Raw genomic sequence first — 22847 nt, forward strand, 5'->3', positions numbered from 1 at the left:
AGACATTTGTCCTTTCTTCCTTGCCACAATTGTAATTGATAACTATGATCCCTCAATGTAATAATTAGTTAATATATGTTAGCTGATATTATTTCAAACAAAGATAAATGTATATTACAAATAATATGTGGGCCCCTGGCATGGCTTAGAATGTGAGAACATTACCTTTGACCCTAAAATTTTAAGTGTGATTCCTAGAGCTACAGAGTGAGCGGAGAAAATGGACCCTTGACTTCCGCACAAACACAGTGTTATGGTTGAATCACCTATGTAAATAAGTGTTTAAAAATGTCATGTCGAATATGGACAATCAGAACTTGGAAAAAGATGATAGTTTTAAAATAATGAAGAATACTTTTATTCCCTTCTTAGTACTGAAACCAATAGCAGCTTGGGCAACATGTATACATACATACATACATACATACATACATACATACATACATACACATAGAAGACAGAGAAAAAGAGACATAACAACAGAGAGAGAGAGATAGGTAGGTGAAAATATATATTTATGTTTATCAGTTATAAAGATATCACACAGCTTATTTATGTACTTTCAGTTTCTATTTTGCACTAACATTAGTATCTACATCTAAAACTGATATCTGACCATTACCTTGTGTTTTCAGCTTGACTTTCAGGAGAACTACTTTTGAGAGATATATATTTAGATAAACAAGTATGTGTACCGGCACCTTTTCTAAATACCCCAAAAGAAGTGAGGGACAGAGATTACATAGTAATAAATATTAAAATATTTGCTACTACAACAAAGTTCTTGTTTAGATAGCCTTACTCAACTAAAAATAATCCTGAGAGAGAGAGAGCAAGCTGTGAATAGTCAGAAATCAGTACTAGTAAATTCTTTTCATCGGGGACCAAGACTGCCAGTAGTCTGGCTTTTCACTTTTCCTTGAAATTTTAAATAAAGGCTAGCCATAGGAAAATTTCCCATTAATGTTATGAGCTTTTTGCATTTTGCATTTTCTTTGACTGTTGTGTCAATGTTTTCTAAGGTATCTTCTCCACCTCAGATTCTCTTCTATCCTTTGTATTCTGTTGGTTGGTGATGCTTGCATCTATGACTCCTGATCTCTTTCCTAGGTTTTCTATCTACAGGGTTGTCTCCTTTTGTGATTTCTTTATTGTTTCTATTTCCACTTTTGGATGCTGGAGGGTTTTGTTCAATTCCTTCACGTTTCATTCTGTTTTCCTGAAATTCCTTAAGGGATTTTGTGTTTCCTCTTTAAGAGCTTATTACCTGTTTGCCTGTGTTCTCCTGTATTACTTTAAGGGAATTATTTATGTTCTTCTTAAAGACCTCTATAATTATCATGAGATGTGATGTTAAAACAGAATCTTGCTTTTCTGGTGTGTTGGGGTATCTAGGGCTCATTGTGGTGGGAAAACTGGGTTCTGATTAGGCCAATTATCCTTGGTTTCTGTTGCTTATATTCCAGCACTTGCCTCTCACCATCTGGTTATCTGTGGTGTTAGCTGGTTGTGCTGTCTCTGACTGTGGCTTGTCCCTCCTGCACACCTGTGTTTTAGTACTCCTGGGAGACCAGTTCTCTTCAGAAGGAGTTTGGGTATGGTGAGCTGTGGCACAGGATGAGCTCCAGGGTTCAGAGAGAAACTGGAAGGATCCTTGGTTCTTGTGTCCTGGTGGCTCTGGTGGGTCCCTTTTGGGTCAGGAATTTGACCAGAAGTGATGGACTTACTTGTGCTCACAGGCATGTCACCACCCCTGGAAGATCAGCTCTCTCTGGCGGTATTTGGGTATGGAGCACTGTGGCATGGGATCAGCTCTAAGCTCAGTTGGAAACCGGAAGGATTCTGTACCAGGCTGCTCCTTGGTTCCTGTGTCCTGAGGGTTCTGGACCAGTCCCTCTGAGCAGAACTAGTGGTCTTACCTGTGCTCACAGCCCTGTCCACATTCCTGGGAGACCAGCTCTCTCCCAGTGGTATTTGGGTATGGAGTTCTCCATAATGTTATGACTTTCAGGTTTTCAGACCATCACCCTTCTCAAAGACTCTAACCAGCATCTCTGCTACACTTAGTGGCTTACTTGGAGGAAAGACCCAGATTTGAGAAATACTGAATACCAAAAACTATGCACCAGTAAGACCAAGGTTGTGCACTTGTCTGTGTTTTCTTAGAATTCTTGATATTATTGACCAATACATAAAATTGCATGCTTCCTTTTGAGAAAATTGTTCTATCCCTGTATTATCTGACCCATTATGTATGCATATGTTTAACACATTTCTCACTTCTGGGTCCACCAGAATCAAAAACCCAGAGTAATGATTGTCATGTGGGTAAAACACAAATGTACATAGAATAAAAATAAATTACAAAAATGGGAACCGCAAAGCCATGATAGTCATAATTTTAGTAATAAGTTACTTTTCCTACTAAGGAAGAAATGAAGACGTTCTTTTTCTTTTTCTTGTCTTTTTAAACCAATTATCAAATTATTTACTCCAATTAGCCTTTTGGAGTTTGGAATATGCTATACTTATCCCACTAACAGTATCTAACACAGTCATGGTGAGCAGCTGCCTTTATAAGAGAACACCACCAACTGTCTTCTACATGCTTTTCTTTAAGACGCATACGTGAGTTCAACATTCACTGCGACTTCTTTTTCTATTTATGCCTGAGAAATCTAGGTATCTTCAAAGTGTATAGAAAAAAAAATGGATTCATTCTTTTTTTTTTTTTGACTTCTTTTTTTTCTTCTTCTTCTTTTTTTTTAGATATTTTCTTCATTTACATTTCAAATGCTATCCCCAAAGCTCCCTATACCCTCCCCATGCCCTGCTCCCCAATGCACCCACTCCTCCTTCCTGGCCCTGGAATTCCCCTGTACTGGCGTATATGATCTTCACAAAACTAAGGGCGTATTCTCCCATTGATGGCCTACGAGGCCATCCTCTGCTACATATGCAACTAGAGACACAGCTCTGGGGCTACTGGTTAGTTCATATTTTTGTTCCTCCTTAGGGTTGTAGACCCCTTTAACTCCTTGGGTACTTTCTCTATCTCCTCCATTAGGGACCCTAATCCATCCATCCAATAGATGACTGTGAGCATCCACTTCTGTATTTGCCAGGTGGATTAATTCTAATACTGCTAAGAATGAATTATCTTGTAAGGCAAAAGAATCTATATTACATTTAAGCTAAGTGTTCATTCCTAATTCGGGGCAGAGAAGAGTTTCAACCTTAGCAATACATTTTAGAGATAATGCTTATATTTTAATTATTTTTCCTTTCTATGAAAAAAGTCAACACAAGGAAGAATGACTTATTTTAGCTCACAGCTTCACTGAAGGAGAATGAAAGTTGAATGAGCTTTGGAATGGCAATTTGCAGATGGTCAATTTTTCAAAGTCCACAGGAAACCAGAGAGACCCTGGCTAGGAAGCTAGGGTCAAGATATAACCTGTAAACCTGACCACACTTGACATTATTTTTAATACAAGGGTTTCACCTCTTAAGGCTCCCCAAACTTTCAAAGTACTAGTAACAGTTATGGACTGTTCAAACATATAAGCCTATGAAGAACAACAGATCCCAACAGAAAGAGAGAGAGAGAGAGAGAGAGAGAGAGAGAGAGAGAGAGAGAGAGAGAGAGAGAAGGAAGGGAGGAAAGAAAGAAAGAAAGAAAGAAAGAAAGAAAGAAAGAAAGAAAGAAAGAAAGAAAGAAAGAAAGGAAAGAAGGAGAGGGAAATGGTGAAGGTAAGGGGGGAAGGAAAAAGGATGGAGGGACAGAGATGTAGATAAAGAGAGAAGAAGCATTTAGATTTTGATGGTTGCTCCATTGTTCAACCATTCACTGGTTGTGAGATCCTTTGGCTATGGCATGCACTTGGATCTAACAGCCTTACTATCAAATGGAAATTCCCATTTTGAGACTCAGTTTTAATTAATCAGCTGTCAAACTTGGGGTAACTTGGGAACTGAATCTTCAGTCTGGAATTAGCAATGGAAGTTTAGGTGATGAAACTAAATCATCTCCTAAATATGCCTCCAACAAATTAATCTGTAAATTTCATTACGTTTTAAAGAACTGTTTGAACAATCAATTTCACTTCATGAAATATTTTCCATAACAATAATGGAAGAGAGAGGCCTGCTTGCTGCCACCCCACAGCAGGGTGGGTAGAAGATTTCCTAGTCCCACTATGGGAGTCACCACTAAAATGAGCAAGTATGTGATGAAGAGATGGGAGAGCAAAAGAAACAAAGGTTTATGTACTATGAAAAGAGGCAGAACTGGAGAATCCAGGGTGAAGAGGATCAGCCTGACGTGTATGGCCTGCACTGCCACCTGAGGGCATGCTTATGTTTAGGGCTATGCTGTCACTGAAAGCCATATCTGTGACCCTACAGCATCAGGTGTCTTCAGATACCCATGGCCCATTAGACTGTCAAAGGCCCTGCATATATCCCTGATATGGACTATTGTCTGGAGCCATGGTGATATCAGAGTCTATCCTCACCAACTATAGCACTCAGGAGAGATGGTTCCAACCGTCTTTAGCTGCCATACTTCTGAGAGCAGAACTACACCTCATCTAGGCAGCATAGTAGAACAGGCTTTCATGGAAGGGATGTGGGTAAGCTGTCCTCATGGACATTTCTTCCTCTGAAGAACTGGTCTAGTCCCTTGCCAGCTGCTGCAAGAAAGAGATCTAATCCACCACCACCACCCCCCGTGCTTTAATAAAGCAGGAGAACTGGCCCTGGTGGCATAGGTGTAGGATAGTTGGTGAACTGACTAATTCAGCTACCACCCAGTCCCATATCCAGGGCTTTGAGTTGACTCACCCCAATATCTACCCCATCTATGAACTGCTGTAGCACATGAAGGGCCTGGTCCTGCAGAACCAAAGCTGCAGTATCTCCATGATACAGGATAACAACAGGATATTGAAGAGGAATCCTGGTGATGATCCAGTATTGATAATGTAGCAGAAGCCAGAGGCCTCTGTAACTGTAATTTGTGGCTACTTTATTGGGTTCCTTTATATACCACCCTCTCTACTCTAATCCCTTTCTACCTAACCCCCCAACTCTAGGTAGGAGAGAAAGAAGATTAAGGGGGGAAGGGTATAGCTCTCTTTAGTCAATTATCTGCTGTAAAGGGGCATCAAGTTCTTTAGGGTATTTCCAATTCTCCCTTGGCAGGATTTTTCCAACCAAACATCCAACAAACAACAAACAGCAATCCAGCAATCCAACAATCCAGCAATCCAGCAATCCAGCAATCCAGCAATCCAGCAATCCAGCAATCCAGCAATCCAGCAATCCAGCAATCCAGCAATCCAGCAATCAGCAATCCAGCAATCCAGCAATCCAGCAATCCAGAAACCCAACAATCCAGTAATCTAGCAATCCAACAATCCAGCAACACACCAAACAGTAAAAGCAGCAGTAGAAATGAGCAGTATCTGGAACCTGAGGCATCAGGGGCAGCATCAGAGTAAGCAGCAGCCTCTGTAGATTCTTAGGGATCTGGCATTTTTATACCCTCTCAAGAGACCCCAGAATTCTAAACATAAATTATCTTAAACTGGCAGAATTGCACCCCTGCCAGAGCATGAGACAACCCATAATGAGCTGCTGTGGACATCTGAAGCACTCCCATAACCCACACCTGGGATTTTTAAAAAAAATTCATATAACATAACCAGGTTTTTAAAGAAACCCAAATTCTCACTTCAGGTCTCAAAGCAGGCCAATGACTCATTGCAATGAACAATTGCAAGTAAAACAGATTGGGCAACAGGATATGCTGTGTGACACACCATGACACACTGCAGGGTCCACAAAGAGATATTTGTTTTGTTTTGGTTTGGTTTTATCATTTTGTATAGAAGGCTGCAGGGGCATAGGGTGGCTATGGAAGGGCAAGGAGATCAGTGGGATTAGGACACATGATTTGACATTCAAACACTCAATAAAACGTTAACAAAGAAAAATGATGGCAGAAAGTAGGAATAACTTGTGCTGTTATTGCTCTGTCAATGTTAAATTCCCAGTAGCAATCCTTATAGCTAGGAAAAATATAGATAACACAGAAAGGAAAGGACTGTCCATCTGCTGTTAAGAATTTACATGATCTTGAATGTCTTATCTTCTACTACTGATTGATTAAATATCTTCTATACCTTAGTGGTTAGTGTATTCCAAATTGCAATGGACAGCTAATGTGTACAGGTTAAACAAAATAAAAATTTGAGCCATATTTTCCATACTTTTACAGCCATGCAGCTACAAAATAAAAGCATGCATGCAACAGAGCTAAACAAAGATTAAGAGTTCAAGACATAGCCTAACAGGTAAAGATGCCTGCTGTCACACTTGACTCTTGAGTTTAATCACTGGACCCTATATGGTAGAAGGAGAGAATTTATTCCTTCAAGTTTTTGTCTCATTTTTCAAACATGTTTGGTGATATCACACACACCTCCCTCCAAACACACACACACACACACACACACACACACGAACAAAATAAATGAAAATGTAATTAAAATTGCAGATAGAAAGTAAATGTAAGCTGCCAATGTCTTAATGTGGTAAATCCTACCATAGAAATTTTAAGTAAAGTCAGAAATGGCTGATGACAGAGTGGTAGATAACGAGGTTCACCACTATAACTAGGTAACATTTATGTGAGTCTGAGTGAAATAAGAATTTATGTTGATATCAATCATGAAAAAATAATAAAGTAACTGTACACAAGGAATAACAAGAACAAGGACTTCAGCTGTAATGTGGCTGTGTGTTTTCTAGAATTAGAACAGAGTTGGGGAGAGAGACGGCCCAGCAACAAAGATTAAAAAGAGGCAATGGGAATCAAATCCTTCCTATATGTTAAGCCATTAGAAGAAACTTGGCTTTCATATTTAGTGAAGTTAGCTCATTTTTAATGGAGAGGTAAAATCATCTGACTTTGTTTTAAATGATCTATATTTCTTTTTTGCTTAGGATAGACTTAAAATATAGAAGGGCGGGAGTGAGCAAATCTGTTTGGAGGCTAGTATGGTCATTTAGAAGGTGGGATTTTGATCAAAGCTGCACAACTGGAAAAGAGGCATCTGATTCCCTATGTATTATGATGGGAGAAGCCAGAATATTGTGATTGAATGAAGATGTCAGGTTTGATTCCAATGGTAAGATGGAGGTCGAGCAATTCAGTGGTTTGAAACCATTTCCAGAAATTGGGTGGGTTTCAGAAAGAATGAGCTTAGGGCTGGGAGAAGATTGTAAGAGCAGTTTTTTGAGGTCACTCTTAGGTGTCTTTGATAGAGAAGCTGAAGATATAAGCTTGGATTTCAAGGGAAGACTCCTAGATGAAGTGATGTAGTGTAGGCATTGGTAGTGTTCTGGGTTTACAAAAGTGCAAGAAGTGTGACTACAAAACGCCTAGGATAAGAGTTGGAAAGAAAAAAAGTTTAAAAATTTTAAAAAGAGTGAAAAACATGTTGTGGTGAGTAATTTTAATAAAACAAAGATAATCCTTTTACTAATATAAGAAAACCAAATGTGAGAAATAATTTGCTTAAAAATCAGTTCTTCAATTAGCTATTAAATAGTCTCTTGATATATAGTATATAGTAAAATAGGAGATGATTACCTTACCTAGTATATTAATGGTCAGCAATTGTATTTTCATCTTTAGAGAGTTTGGAATCTTGAAGAATGTGGGTAGATCACTCTACTAATTTGGCCTATTTGGAAGATATAACATTATTTTCTCAATCTATCTAAAAGAAACACACATACACTAATGTCCTTCTTTACTCTCATAAAATTATGTACAAAAATGTATACATCAAAGACTCTCCATTACATACAAATATAGAACTACATGGATCTTACCATAATGTATTCAAAATAGATGATGCCTTGGTAATGTCAAATTTTCTGATGTTAATAATTAGAATGTCCATTTTGGATAGAAAAAACTAAACACTCTCCATGATTCCTTGGTGATGTGGGTGTCATTGTCTTACAGAATTCATGCTTCTGAATTTTTGCTTTCATCTACTTCAGGTTGTCTCTCCTCCCTGGAGACTGATGGTAGGTGCAACAATTATGAGGGCAATACTGAGAATAATTCATCACAGATGGTAAATTACAGGTTAAGTGAGGAAAACCTTTCTTTCTTCCGGCCACCCACTCTTCATTTTCTTGAAATAGGAACATGGAGCTCTGTGCCCTTTGCTGTAGGTATGCCAAATCTCCAGCCTGCTATTCATCTGGTTTAAATGACTTCCATTTGCTGTTTTAAGGGATGACAGAATGTTATGCAGAGTGCTTTGCAGGTACCAAAAAATGCAGTAATTCAGTCTTGAAGTTTAACTGGCAAAAGGAAGCCCCCTGGGTCTGGCACAGACATAAGGACTTCTCTCTCATAATAAATAACATTTGCTATTGCTAATACAACAATGGAATGGTCTGATAACGGATTTGTTTCAGAATAATGTTAAAAAACTGGAAGTATATTTATTTAATTATTGTGAATAGACAGTGGGAATATTTGGTTCTGTATCTCTCTATCTAAACTTCCATGAAAATACAGTAAAAATAAAAATAGAGTCTTGTTATTTTAGCCCTTCGATCACCTATATGTTCTCAGAGGTAGGAAATACAGAAATTCCACATGAAATTTTTTTCTCTTGATTATTTAGAATAATGAAATCATCTCTTCTTGGTCATTCAGATTGGACCAGTGGGCTGTAGTAGAACATTCCTTCAGCTCTGCGTTTATTTTTCTAAGCAAGTTCACTGAAGTGTTCTGAAAGGACATGGGAAAGGATTTGGGGCAATGGCCGGGGGAAGCAAAGGAAACTTGGATTGCCAAGTAAACAGAGAAGATTAGACAGACTAGAAAATAAAGTTGGAGATTTAAGTTTTAGCTTCACCCAATAACTGACATGCTATGAGCTAAGAAAATTTGAGCTGAATTCTAGCTGAACTTCTATGGATAAACTATGGGTGATTACTTGAACTCTTCTTATACAAATGCCTGGAGGTCTTGGTAAGTGTGTATCCAGAAATTATAATTAAAGGTTCTCTACATTTCTTATGTGATCAGAATTGATGACACACACTTTTTAATCGATTTACAATCCCTGTAAATTCCCTGTTTGATCCCTGTTGGATCTATATAGAAATATTATAAATTGTAAATTTCTTTCCTCTATTTGAAAAACATAATTAAATATGACATATATCCAAATAACCCATATATATATGTGTGTGTGTACTTATCATATATGTGATATATTATATCTATGAATATATGGGTCCCTAGACAATATCTCACATTGTAATATGGAGGAAGTACCTTCAAATATCTAATTTAAATCATTACCACTGCAATTTAATATTAGTAACCTTGAGCTAACAAGTATCTTAATCAATCCTATTTTGTCATTCTTGCTATATTTTAATGGCTTCATGTAGCCATTAAAATTTTCTCTTTTTATAATTTGAATGAGTCTAGCTATAAAGGTTTCCATAAAACAGGCTAAAGAGGAAAAGCAAGAAGAAGAACTAGAAGATGTAATCCATGAGCTCCATAAGGGTTTGCTTCTCTAAGACACAGTGTGAATAACATAGGATTTATTATCCCCAAAGCAATGGCATTTCAAGATTGGTCAATACTCATGTGCAATGTTAAATAATGAGCAAGGAGTAGAGCTGTTGAGCTGAGGTCACCAAGCAGCTGTGATATTGAAAAATGGTAATGTTTAATGCGGAGCAGTGTTGCGTACAGATAAACCAGAGTTCTATGTAGTTATGGTGTTAAGAGCATTTATATACAACAGTGGAAGATCAATTTTAAATAAATTCCACATCCTTAAGTTGTTCCTCCCTTTGAATGTAGATTTACTTTCAACTTTGTTGGGTTAGTATAATACTCTCTTTGAAGCTGTCTTCAGGGCTTCTATCAATGTGAAAGACTCAGTCCAAGGCTAGCTTCTCATTATTGAAAAGCAAATTAAAGTAAACTAGTGCCCAAACAACTGTCAAAACATCTTAGACACAGAGTCAGTAGAACATACCTGAGAGTGCCAATAAAGAACAAAACATCTAGACAATGAAGCTTAAATTATAAACACACAAACTTCTAGATACATTTTGTTTTGTTTTGTTAAATGTTGTAATGACTTCAAATGCAGTCATAGATATGAGTTTTGTAGCAAGTGCTGTTGAATTCAAGCTGCAGACTGGATCCTATAACACAAGTCCGAGAATGGCCCACAAACTGGACAACTACACATAAGGGAGAGCAAGTAGTTGCAACTTCTTGACCAGGCCTTGTCTAGGGTTGTTTTCCACTTTTGAAGATAAGCACCATACTTAATGGGGACTTAAGTATCATTTGACAAATAGCATACATTCTTCCACTCTCTCTCAAGTGAAAAAGATGCTACTTGCCCATTGTTCTTGTCAAACATTCTTAGAAATGAATAGCTGAATGTTCAACATCTCAGAACGGTAAGTATTAATACTTCCAGTATAATACAACTGCAATGACATTTCCCAACATTGGGAAATCCCAGACAATTCCCAGATAGTTTCAAAGTATTTTAAAATAATGCAATATCTAAATAGAACACTAAATCTCAGTAAGGGAAATTATTTGCCTACTTATTTAATTTTTCCTTTATTATTTTTAATATATAAGGTCTGGCTGCACAGCAAAGGTTGCCTTGAATTTAGTGTATAGCCTCCATCCCTGGCTCTTCCTATCTACACATCTAAAATACTGAGATTACAGGTATGTGCTACCATGACCATATGATTATAATTTGAATTTAAAAATTACATCATTATGTTAATAACACATTTAAATAGGAAACTTTAATTTTCATGCTGAATCCTTACTCTTACTTTATTATCTGGTACATCAGAGACACTGAAAAAGTATTAGTAATTTACTGAATCTGTGAGGAATTTAACTGCCCATATAGCCACCAAAATCTGGCTCAAGTATTACTTCAGACTTGACTCAGGACAAAGATAGTTCCTAAATAACCAGTTTTCTCTAAGTAAAGTGAAAGCATTTTAACAGTTTAAGTGAGGTCTGTGAATACTGATTCTTTACAATGGTCTCTTGTTATACACACAATTATCTTACTTCGTCTTCCCAACAGCAAAGATGAGGCTATATCCTAATCTCTACTGTTCAATGAAAACAGCAAAAAACCTAGGTCAGATGACTCATAATATACTGCCCTAACTAACTTTTGAAAATACATGTTCTTTTTCCTGTCAAATCAGTTTAGCCATTTCTACTTACTGTGCCTTGGTCAAACACACTAATATAAAAATGAGAAATGCTAAAAACAGTAAGTGTTTAAATAGCCGTGATCTTAGACAAAAGAGAACTCCTGTAGAGAAGTAGTTTAACTAGCTAGAGATTTGGGTGATTATTAATAAAGAAACGATAAATAATATAAATACAGGGAGGCAGAATAATAAAATATAGTATAAGCCAATAAAGACTGAAGGTGTTTCGCTTCAGTCTATAGTAATATTGTTGTGAAGTCAGTAACAATTTAAGTTGTGTGCACACACCAGCAGCAGTAGAGAGGAGACATGTGACAAAATCTAAATGCTGAATGCCCTTCAAGTTCTCAACCAATGATCAGGCCCACTTAACAGGCACATTGTCTTTTATTTTTCTAGGAAATATAGAATTTTCTCTATGTGAAACAAAAAAGAAAAGCATCGCTCTGACTTCCCTTTGTCAATGTAACATATCTTAAAAAAAAAGAACCACAATTAAGAAAATGGCTTTATAACAGTGGTGTAACTTCAAGGTTGGGGGTGATTTTCTTGATTGATCATTGGTATGAGAGAGTTAAGTCCACTGTGGGTAGTGCTATGCCTCCACAGCATTGATCAGGAGCCAGTCCTGAGGAACAAGTCAGAAAGCAGTGTTCCTTCACACTTTATCTTTTTGGAGGAGGAAGAGGGCAGTTCCTGTATCCAAAATCCTATCTTGAGCTGAAATAACTGCTTTCCTCCCCATGTTGTATAGCAATAGAAATCCTTAGTCAGATATTATGTAGAATAAATGTGTAAACACAAACTTGTAGATAGCCAAATGTAGCACACGATTAGAGTAGCGTTTGCTGTACAATATTTTTAAAGTGATATGCAAAGATTGATAGAATATGAATGTGGAAAATCTAAAAGATTCATGGTTTGCTGGGAATCAAATGGCAAGGTAAGAGTAGAAAGCTTTGCCTTGTGGAAAAGTGAAATTAGAACAAATTAAGTTGATATATAATTGACAGGACTGCAAAAATGAGCAAATCCTATGAAAAGATTGCCAGAACTGCACAATGGGATAAGCAGAAAAAGAAAAAGAATCAGCTATATTAGAACACTCATTAGTGAGATTGGGTGTGTGTATGTATCTGTGTGTATACATGTTCATGTATGAATACACTTGTGCAAACACATATGTCTATACATGTCCTAATGTGTTGACACTACAGTTTGATGTGAACTGTCTTCTTTTGCTGTATACTACTTATTTTTGATGTGGGGTCTCACTGAACTTGAGCTCACTGATCCAGCTAGAAAATGGGGGCTGTGAGTGATCTTCAGAATTTTCCTTTCTCTACCAATTCAGTGTCTGGGTCTTGTTGTTGTTGTTGTTGATGATGATGATGATACTGGTGAACTGAACTAATTTTCTCCATTCTTAAATGGCAAACACTACCAACTCAGCCATCTCCTCAACCTGAACTTTTTATATAAATAGAAAATTAACTTGGGTTTACTTTCTTGGGTTGCTTCGAGGGTAACTGTATTTCAGCTAATAGAAACCCTTGTCTCAGAAGATCTCTATGACCTCCTCCTCCTTCTTCTTCTTCTTCTTCTTCTTCTTCTTCTTCTTCTTCTTCTTCTTCTTCTTCTTCTTCTTCTTCTTCTTCTTCTTCTTCTTCTTCTTCTTCTGCATCTTCTTCTTCTGCATCTTCTTCTTCTGCATCTTCTTCTTCTTTCTCCTCCTCCTCCTCTTCCTCCTCCTCCTCTTCCTCCTCCTCTTCCTCCTCCTCCTCCTCTGGTCAACAGAAATTGTTTTTTGTTTGTTTGGTTTTGTGTTTTTTTTTTTGTTTTTTGTTTTTGTTTTTTGTTTTTGTTTTTGTTTTTGTTTTGAGACAGGGTTTCTCTGTGAAACCCTGTTTGTCCTGCAACTCACTCTGTAGACCAGGCTGGCCTCAAACTAAGAAATCTGCCTGCCTCTGCCTCCCAAGTGCTGGGATTAATGGTGTGCACCACCACTGCCCGGCAGAAATTTTTATTTTAAATATCCAAGACTGACTTTCTGTGGCCACCATTTATAACCTATTCTAATAATTGTAATAAATCTTGCCCACTGCTATACAATATAACTATAAAAACATGCTCCCAGAACAATGCTCCAAATCTCTGTTTAGATAGAGTCATTTGCTTATTTGAATTTATGACAGGATTTATATTACTATATACAAATAGATATCAATAGTTAAAGATATTTTATAGCTTTTTGACATCCAACATATTATACAAGTTTATGGGCTCCAGAAAAATGGATGAACAATATAAGCTGAATAACTTTCTACTTGTAAAATATATTTTAAAATATAGCACATTCAGATTTAATACTTAGTTTTGCTTGTTTAAGAACATGGTAGAATGTGGACACGTTTTTCATTTGAAAGAACAATACTGATTGAATAATGTAGTCTCTATAGAGCTAACACCAAAGTGAAGAAAAAAAAATGACAGACTCGTCTTCTTAGGGAAGACCATTTAAAAAGTGCTTCGTTTGAATGCCGTTTATAACAAAATATTTCTTCTCTTTTGACAGAAAATGATTTCCTTATCCTTAGTGAATTTATTTTTTACATGATTGAGGCACATTGTCATCTCTGAAATTAAGATGCTTTTAAGCCACCCCAAGTACTTGATATGTTGTATAAACACCCTGAATACAATAGTTTCTTGATCCATACAAGAATAGTTTTAATTTTCCTACAAATTTTTGAACATAAATCTGAAATCCTGAGGTCAATGTGGCTTCTAAAGCAGGTTTTACCCACTTGATAGTCATTGAAAATGTAGAGAAAGCACTGATTAATACAAATAATAGAAAAGTTTCTAACTGATGTTTAGTTTCTGCTTCTTCTAGAGCAGTAACTTAAAATATATGAACTTTTCTGTTCATTTTCCTGGAGATGTTATAGAAATTTGTTTGTTGGAGGTATGACAGGAAATGTAATTAAAAGCTAAATTTAGACTCACATTTCATTTTAACGAAAAGAATGTGTGTGATTTGGACACTAGTCACCTAAGCACTTCCTATTTTTAAGGCAGTGTATGTTGTCAGTAAATCAGATTATCCAATGGCAAAATTACATCTGGCAGAGTTAACTATACTAGGTAACCCAAAACAGGAGTTTGAGGGTAATTAACTGTGTTTTAACACTGGGCTGTGCTGGTAATCTGGTATGAGTTATCTGAAGTTTCTCTTTGTAGCATTGCTATTAAAGGAATACAACAGAAAGCAGTGGAATGAAAACATTAAACTTGTGAGTATAATGTGGGAGTTTTAATGTCAGCCTTTGCATCTGAATGTGCTAATAACAGTACAGTTAAAAGAAAGCAACCCTGGTTTTCATTAGCTATACATTTTTATTTTTTAGGCATTTCTTCTTTTGCTTTTCCATATGGTCATTATAAAATGAAGCTTTAGCACACAGATTCTTTAAGAAAGTCCTGGTACACATATCCACATTTACATTTGCAAAACTGAGAAGCTTTAAATTTAGATTGAATTTAGGAACTTCTCTCATAAGAAAATACCCAATGGAATTATTTTGTATATTTGTTATTAACACTATGGAAAAAAGGCTGTAATCTTTAACTTTATGAAAGAGATGGAGTGGCTCTTCTTATGGAAAAAAAGCTTTTTAAACTGTGTTATACTTTCAAAAGAATGGAATATATAATATAGTCATGCACACAACTTTGATCTAGTTAATTAAGATTTAATTACATTTTTTCTTTAATTCATAAAATCTAAATTAAGTTGAACTATCTATTTAGTTTGCACTACTACTCATTGTCTCTGAGCTTTTCTTCTTACGTTGTGAAGATCACATATTTCCCTGCATGGAGTTTTTCAAACAAATGTGGCTCTGTTTTTTCTTTTTTTTTAAATTCATTTTTCATATATTACTTCTGGACCACAGTTCCCCCTGCTGATCTTCTCTCTCTCTCTCTCTCTCTCTCTCTCTCTCTCTCTCTCTCTGTCTGTCTCTGTCTCTGTCTCTCTCTCTCTCTCACACACACACACACACACACATACACACACACACACACACACACACACACACACACACACCTCCTCTCTCTCTCCCAGATCTGTTCTACTTTGACTTTCCTTTTTAAAAATTAGACTCCACAGGAATATCAATACAACACAGCCTAACAATGTACAAAACGATGCTTTCTTTTGGCAATGTATGTCTTTTGCCTACTTTGTCAAAAATCAAGCATAAAGAAAGCATCTTCAATAAATGATGCTGGTCTAATTGGATGTATGCATGTAGAAGAATGCAAATCAATCCATATCTATTACCCTGCAAAAAATAATTGAAGCCAATGTGGATCAAAGACTTCAATTTAAAGCCAGATACACCAAATCTCATAGAAGAGAAAGTCTGGAATAGTCTTGAACTCACTGGTACAGGTACTGAAGAGATCACCAATGGCACAGGCTCTATGATCAACAACGGATAAATGGGACCTCATGAAAATGAAAAATTTCTATAAGGCAAAAGTCACTGTCAAATCAACAGCCTACAGACTTGGAAAGGATCTTCACCTACCCTACATCTGTCAGAAGACTAATATAAAAAAATCTATAAATACCTCAAGACATTAGACACAAACAGCCAAAATTACCTAATTTAAAAATCTGGTACAGAATTAAAAATGGAATTGTCAACAGAGAAATCTTGAATGGTTGAGAGGCACTTAAAGAAATACTCAATGTCTTCTGGTCTGAACCAATGCCCTGAGCAGATCTTGTGCACTAGCTCCACAACTAGTCCCACAACACCCAGAAGATGCTTGATTCTCAGGTGTTGTAACAATCCCAGGATTACAGGTGCTCTATCACAATCAAAATCAGAGGATCTCAGGAGCTTGGTCACACCAGGATTTCAGGATCCCAGAAGCAGCTTGACTCTCAGGAGCTCTAACACACCAGGATCTCAGGATCACAGGATCCCAGAATCACAGGATCACAGAGACAGCTGGACTCTGAGGAGTTCTGACATAGCCAGGATCACAGAAGGGACAAGCTCCAGTCAGAGACTACAAGGACACGTAGCCCTAGAGATAAGAAGATGGTAAGAGGCAAGCATAAGAATATAATCAAGAGAAACCAAGGTTACTTGGCATCTTCAGAACCCAGTTATCACACAATAGCAAGTCCTAGATATTCCATCACACCAGAAAAGCAAGAGTCAGATTTAAAATCTCCTCATGATGTGATAGAGGACTTTGAGAAGGACACAAAAGACTCCCTTAGAGAAATACAAGAGAACACAGGTAAACAGGTAGAAGACCTTAAACAGGAAACACAAAAATCCCTTAAAGAATTACAGGAAAACACAATCAAACAGGTGAAAGAGTTGAACAAAACCACCCAGGATCTAAAAATGGAAACAGAAACAAAAAAGAAATCACAAAGGGAGACAACCCTGGAGATAGAAAATGTTAGAAAGTGAAAAGGAATCACAGATGCAAGCATCACCAACAGAATATAAAAGATAGAAGAGAGAATCTCAGGTGCAGAATATACCATAGAAAACATTAACACAAAAGTCAAAGAAGCTAAATGCATAAAAGCTCCTAACCCAAAACATCCAGGAAATCCAGGACACAATGAGAAGAGGAAACCTAAGGATAATAGGAATAGAAGAGAGTGAAGATGTCCAACTTAAAGGGCCAGTAAATATCTTTAACAAAATAGAAGAAAATGTCCCTAACTTAAAGAAAGAGATGCCCATGAACATATTAGTAGCCTAATGAAATCCAAATCCACTAAACCAGAAAAGAAATTCCACCTGTCACATAATAATCAAAGCACCAAATGCACAAACCAAAGAAAGAACATTAACCAGTAACACTAATATTATAAGGGAAAAAGATCAAGTGACATATAAAGGCAGACCTACCAGAATTACACCAAACTTCTCACCAGAGACTATGAAAGCCAGAAGTTCCTGAGCAGATGTCAGACAGACCCTGAGAGAACACAAATGCCAGCCCAGGATACCATACCCAGCAAAATCTTCAATTACCATACATGAAGAAACCAATATATTCCATGACAAAATTAAATTTACAAAATATCTTTTCATAAATGTAGCCCTTCAAAAGATTATAGATGGAAAACTCCCCACAAGAAGGGAAACTACACCCTAGAAAAAGCAAGAAAGTAATCTTATTTCAACAAACCCAAAAGAAGATAGCCACACAAACATAATTCCACTGATGATAACAAAAACAACAAGAAGTAACAATCACTTTTTCTTAATATCTCTTAACATCAACGGACTCAGTTTCCCAATAAAAAAGTCATAGACTAATAGACTGAATACATAAACAGGATCCAGCATTTTGCTGCTTACAGAAAACATACATCAGTGACAAAGACAGACACTACCTCAGAGTAAAGGCTGGAATAAAAATTTCCAAGAAAATGGTCCCAAAAAACACACTGGAGAAGCCCTTCTAATATCAAATAAAATCAACTTTCAACCAAAAGTTACCAAAAAAGATATGGAGGGACACTTCATACTAACCAAAGGAAAAAAAGTCTACCAGGATGAACTCTCAATTCTGAACATCTGTGCTCCAAATGCAAGGGCACCCACATTCATAAAAGAAACTTTACTAAAGCTCAAAGCACACATTGTACATCACACAATAATACTGGGAGACTTCAACACTCCACTCTCAGCAATGGACAGATCCTGGAAACAGAAACTAAATAGAGACACAGTGAAACTAACACAAGTTATGGACCCAATGGATTTAACAGATATCCATAGAACATTTCATCCCACAGCAAAAGAATATACCTTCTTCTCAGCACCTCATGGTAACTTCTTCAAAATTGACCACATAATTGGTCACAAAACCAGCCTCAACAAATAAAAGATTGAAATAATCCCATGCACCCTATCAGACCACCATGGACCAAGGCTGTTCTTCAATAACAACACAAACATTGGCAAGCCCACATACACATGGAAGCTGCACAAAGTTCAACTCAACGATAACTTGGTCAAGAGATTCAAGAAAGAAATTAAAGACTTTTTAGAATTTAATGAAAATGAAGGCCCATAATTCCAATACTTATGGGGTACAATAAAAGCAGTGCTAAGAAGAAAACTCATAGTTCTGAGTGCCTCCATAAAGAAATTGGAGAGAGTATACACTAGCAGCTTGACAGCAGACCTGAAAGTTCTAGAACAAAAAGAAGCAAATATACCCCAGAGGATTTGACAACAAGAAATAATCATACTCAGGGCTGAAATGAAGCAAGTAAAAACAAAAAGATCTATACAAAGGATCAACAAAACCAAGAGCTGGTTCTTTGAGAAAAATCAACAAGATAGATAAACCCTTAGCCAGATTAACTAGAGGGCATAGAGACAGTGTCCAAATTAATAAAATCAGAAGTGAAAAGGGAGACATAACAATGGAAACCAAGGAAATTAAAAGATCATGATATTCTACTACAAAAGGCAATATTCATCAAATCTGGAAAATCTGGATGAAATTGACAAATTTCTAGAAAGATAACAGGTGACAATTTTAAATCAGGATAAGATAAACCATCTAAACTGTCACATAAACCCAAAAGAAATAACAGTGGTCATTAAAAGACTCCCAAACAAACAAACAAAAAAGCCCAGGACCAGATGGTTCTAGTGAAGAATTCTATCAGACCTTCAAAGAAAACCTAATAACAATACTCTTCAAACTATTCCACAAAATGGAAACAGAAGGAACATTACCAATTCATTCTAAGAAGCCACAATTACGCTTATACCTAAATGACACAAACCCAACAAAGTAAGACAATTTCCCTTATGAATATTGATGCAGAAATATTCAGTAAAATTCTTGCAAACAGAATCCAAGAACACATCAAAATAATCATCCGTCATGGGCTTCATCCCAGGGATGCAGGGTCAGTTCAATACATGGAAATATATCAACAAAATCCACTAAATTAACAAACTCAAAGGAAAAAAAGAACCATGTGATTGTTTCATTAGATGCTGAGAAAGCATTTGACAAAATTCAACAACTCTTCATGGTAAAAATCTTGGAAAGATCAGGAATTCAGGAGCCATACCTAAACACAGTAAAAACAATATACAGCAATCCAGTAGCCAACATCAAACTAAATGGTGAGAAACTTGAAGTAATCTCACTAAAATTAGGGATGAGACAAGGCTGCACACTCCTTCCTATAGTGCATGAAGTCTTAGACAGGGCAATTAGACATCAAAAGGTGGTCTAAGTGATTCAAATTGGAAAGGAAGAAGTCAAAATATCACTATCTGCAGGTGATATGATAGTAAACTTAAGTGATCCCAACAATTCCACCAGAGAACTCCAAATCTGATGAACAATTTCCTCAAAGTGGCTGGATACAAAATTAAACCAAACAAATCAGTAGCCTTCCTCTACTCAAAGGATAAACAGGCTGAAAAAGAAATTAGGGAAAGGACAGCCTTCACAATAGTCACAAATAGTATAAAATATTTTGGGGTGACAAAAACCAACCAAGTGAAAGATCTCTATGACAAGAACTTCAAGTCTCTGAAGAAAGAAATCAAGGAAGATCTCAGAAGATGGTAAGATCTCCCATGCTCATAGATTGGCAGGATTAATATAATAAAATGGCAATCTTGCCAAAAGCAATCTACAAATTCAATGCAATCCCCATCAAAGTTCCAGCTCAATTCTTTCTAGAGTTAGAAAGAGGAATTTGCAAATCCATTTGGAATAACAAAAAAAAAAAAAAAAAAAAAAAAAAAAAAAAAAAAAAAAAAAAAACCTAGGATAGCAAAAACTATTCTCAACAATTAAAGAACTTCTGAGGGAATCACCATCCCTGACCTCAGGCTATATTATAGAGTGCAAATAATTAAAAATTATATGGTATCGGTACACAGTCAGGCAGGAAGATGAATGGAATAGAATTAAAGACCCAAAAGTGAACCCACACACCTATAGTCAGTTGATCTTTGACAAAGGAGCTAAAACCATCCAATAGAAAAAAAAAAGCATCTCAACAAATGGTACTGGTTCAATTGGATGTCAGCATGTAGAAGAATGCAAACCAACCCATTCTTTTTCTCCTTCTGCAAAGTTCAAGTGCAAGTGGCTCAAGGACCTCCACATAAAACCAGATACACTGAAACTAATAGAAGAGAAAATGTGGAAGAGCCTCGAACACATGGACAAAGGGGAAAATTTGTTGAACACACCAATGGCTTATGCTCTATGATCAATAATTGACAAATGGGAACTCATAAAATTGCAAAGCTTCTGTAAGGCAAAGAATACTGTCAATAGGACTAAAGGGTAACCAAAAGATCAGGAAAAGATCTTTACCAATCCTACATCCAATAGAGGGCTAATATCCAATATATGCAAAGAATTCAAGAAATTAGACTCCAGAGAATCAAATAACCCTATTAAGAATGGGGAACAGAGCTAAACAAAGAATTCTCATCTGAGGAATATGAAGTGGCTGATGAGCACCTAGAAAAATTTTCAACATCCTTAGTCATCAGGGAAATGCAAATCAAAAGAACTCTGAGATTCCACCTCACACTAATCAGAATGGCTAAGATCAAAATTTCAGGTGACAGAAGATGCTGGTGAGGATGTGGAGAAAGAGGAACATTCCTCCATTGCTGGTGGGACTACAAGATGGTACACCTACTCTGGAAATCAGTCTGGAAGTTCCTCAGAAATTTGGACATAATATTACCTGAGGACCAAGGTATACCACTCCTGGACATATACCTAGGAGATGCTCCAACATGTGACAAGGACACATACTCCACTATGTTCATAGCAGCCTTATTTATAATAGCCAGAAGCTGGAAAGAATCCAGATGTCCCTCAACAGAGGAATGGATAGAGAAAATGTGGTACATTTACACAATGGAAAACTACTTACCTATTAAAAACAATGACTTCATGAAATTTTAAGGCAAATGGAGGGAACTAGTAAATATCATCCTGAGTGAGGCAACCCAATCACAAAAGAATACACACACACATGGTGTGCACTCACTGATAAGTGCATATTAGCTTAAAAGCTTGTTATACCCAAGATATAATTCACAGACCACATGAAGCTCATCAAGAAGGAAGACCAAAGTGTGGATGCTTAGGTCCTTCTTAGAAGGGGAAGCAAAAATATTCATGGGAACAAATATGGAGACAAAGTATGGAGCAGAGACTGAACAAAAGGTGATCAGGAGACTGCCCTACCTGAAGATCCATCCCATATATAGTAACCAAATGCAGACACTATTGTAGATGCCAATAATTGCATGCTGACAGGAGCCTGATACAGCTGTCCCCTGAGAGGCTCTGCCAGAGCCTGACACATACAGAGATGGATGCTAGCAGCTAACCATTGGACTGAGCATGGGGTCCTCAGTAGAGGAGTTAGAGAAAGGATGGAAGGAGCTGAAGGCGTTTGAAACCCCATAGGATGAACAACAATATCAACCGACCAGACCCTCCCCCCACAGAGCTCCCAGGGACTAAACCATCAACCAAGGAGTACACATGGAGAGATACCGTGGCTCTAGCAGCATATGTAGTAGAGAATAGCCTTATCAGGCATCAAAGGGAGGAAAGGTCATTGGTTCTGTGAAAGCTTGATGCCCCATTGTAGGGGAATATGTGAGTTGGGAGGAGGGAGTGTGTGGGTGAGTGGGGGAACACCCTCATAGAAGTAGGGGGAGAAGGGATTGGATAGGAGGATTGGGGGGAGGGTCTACTGGAAAAAGTGATAACATTTGAAATATAAATAACGAACATATCCAATTTAAAAAAAAGAGAGAGAAATGTTCAATGATCTTAGTCATCAGGGAAATACAAATTAAAATGACTTACACCAGTCAAAAATGGCTAAGATAAAAATCTCAAGTGATAACACATGCTGTCAAAGATGTGAGAAAAGAGCAGCATTCATCCATTGCTAGTGGGAGTGCAAACTTGTACAACCCCTTTGATGGTTTCTTAAAAAAAAAAAAAAGTGGAAATAGTTCTACCTCAAGATCCAGCAATTCCACCCCTGGACCTATACCCAAAAGTTGCCTTACTATACCTCACGGATACTTGCTCAACTATAACAGCTTTTATTCATAGAAACGAGAAACTGGAAACAACCTAGCTATCTCTCAACTGGATAAAGAAAATGTGTCAATGTTACAGTGGGATGTTATTCAGTTTTAAAAAACCAAGACACCATGAATTTTGCAGACAAATGGAATGAAGTTGGGAATAGCTTCCCTAGTGAGGTAACCCAGACATGAAAGGACATGGATGGTATGTACCCCATTATAAGAGGATATTAGGATAGAAGACAGGATACCTATGCTATACACTACAGACCCAAAGAAGCTAAACAAGTGGGAAGGTCCAAGTAAGGATGTTTAAATATCACTTAGAAGGTAAAATAAATGATGCAT

The sequence above is a fragment of the Mus musculus genome, chromosome 2 (genome assembly GCF_000001635.26).
Source record: "Mus musculus strain C57BL/6J chromosome 2, GRCm38.p6 C57BL/6J".
NCBI lineage: Eukaryota > Metazoa > Chordata > Mammalia > Rodentia > Muridae > Mus > Mus musculus.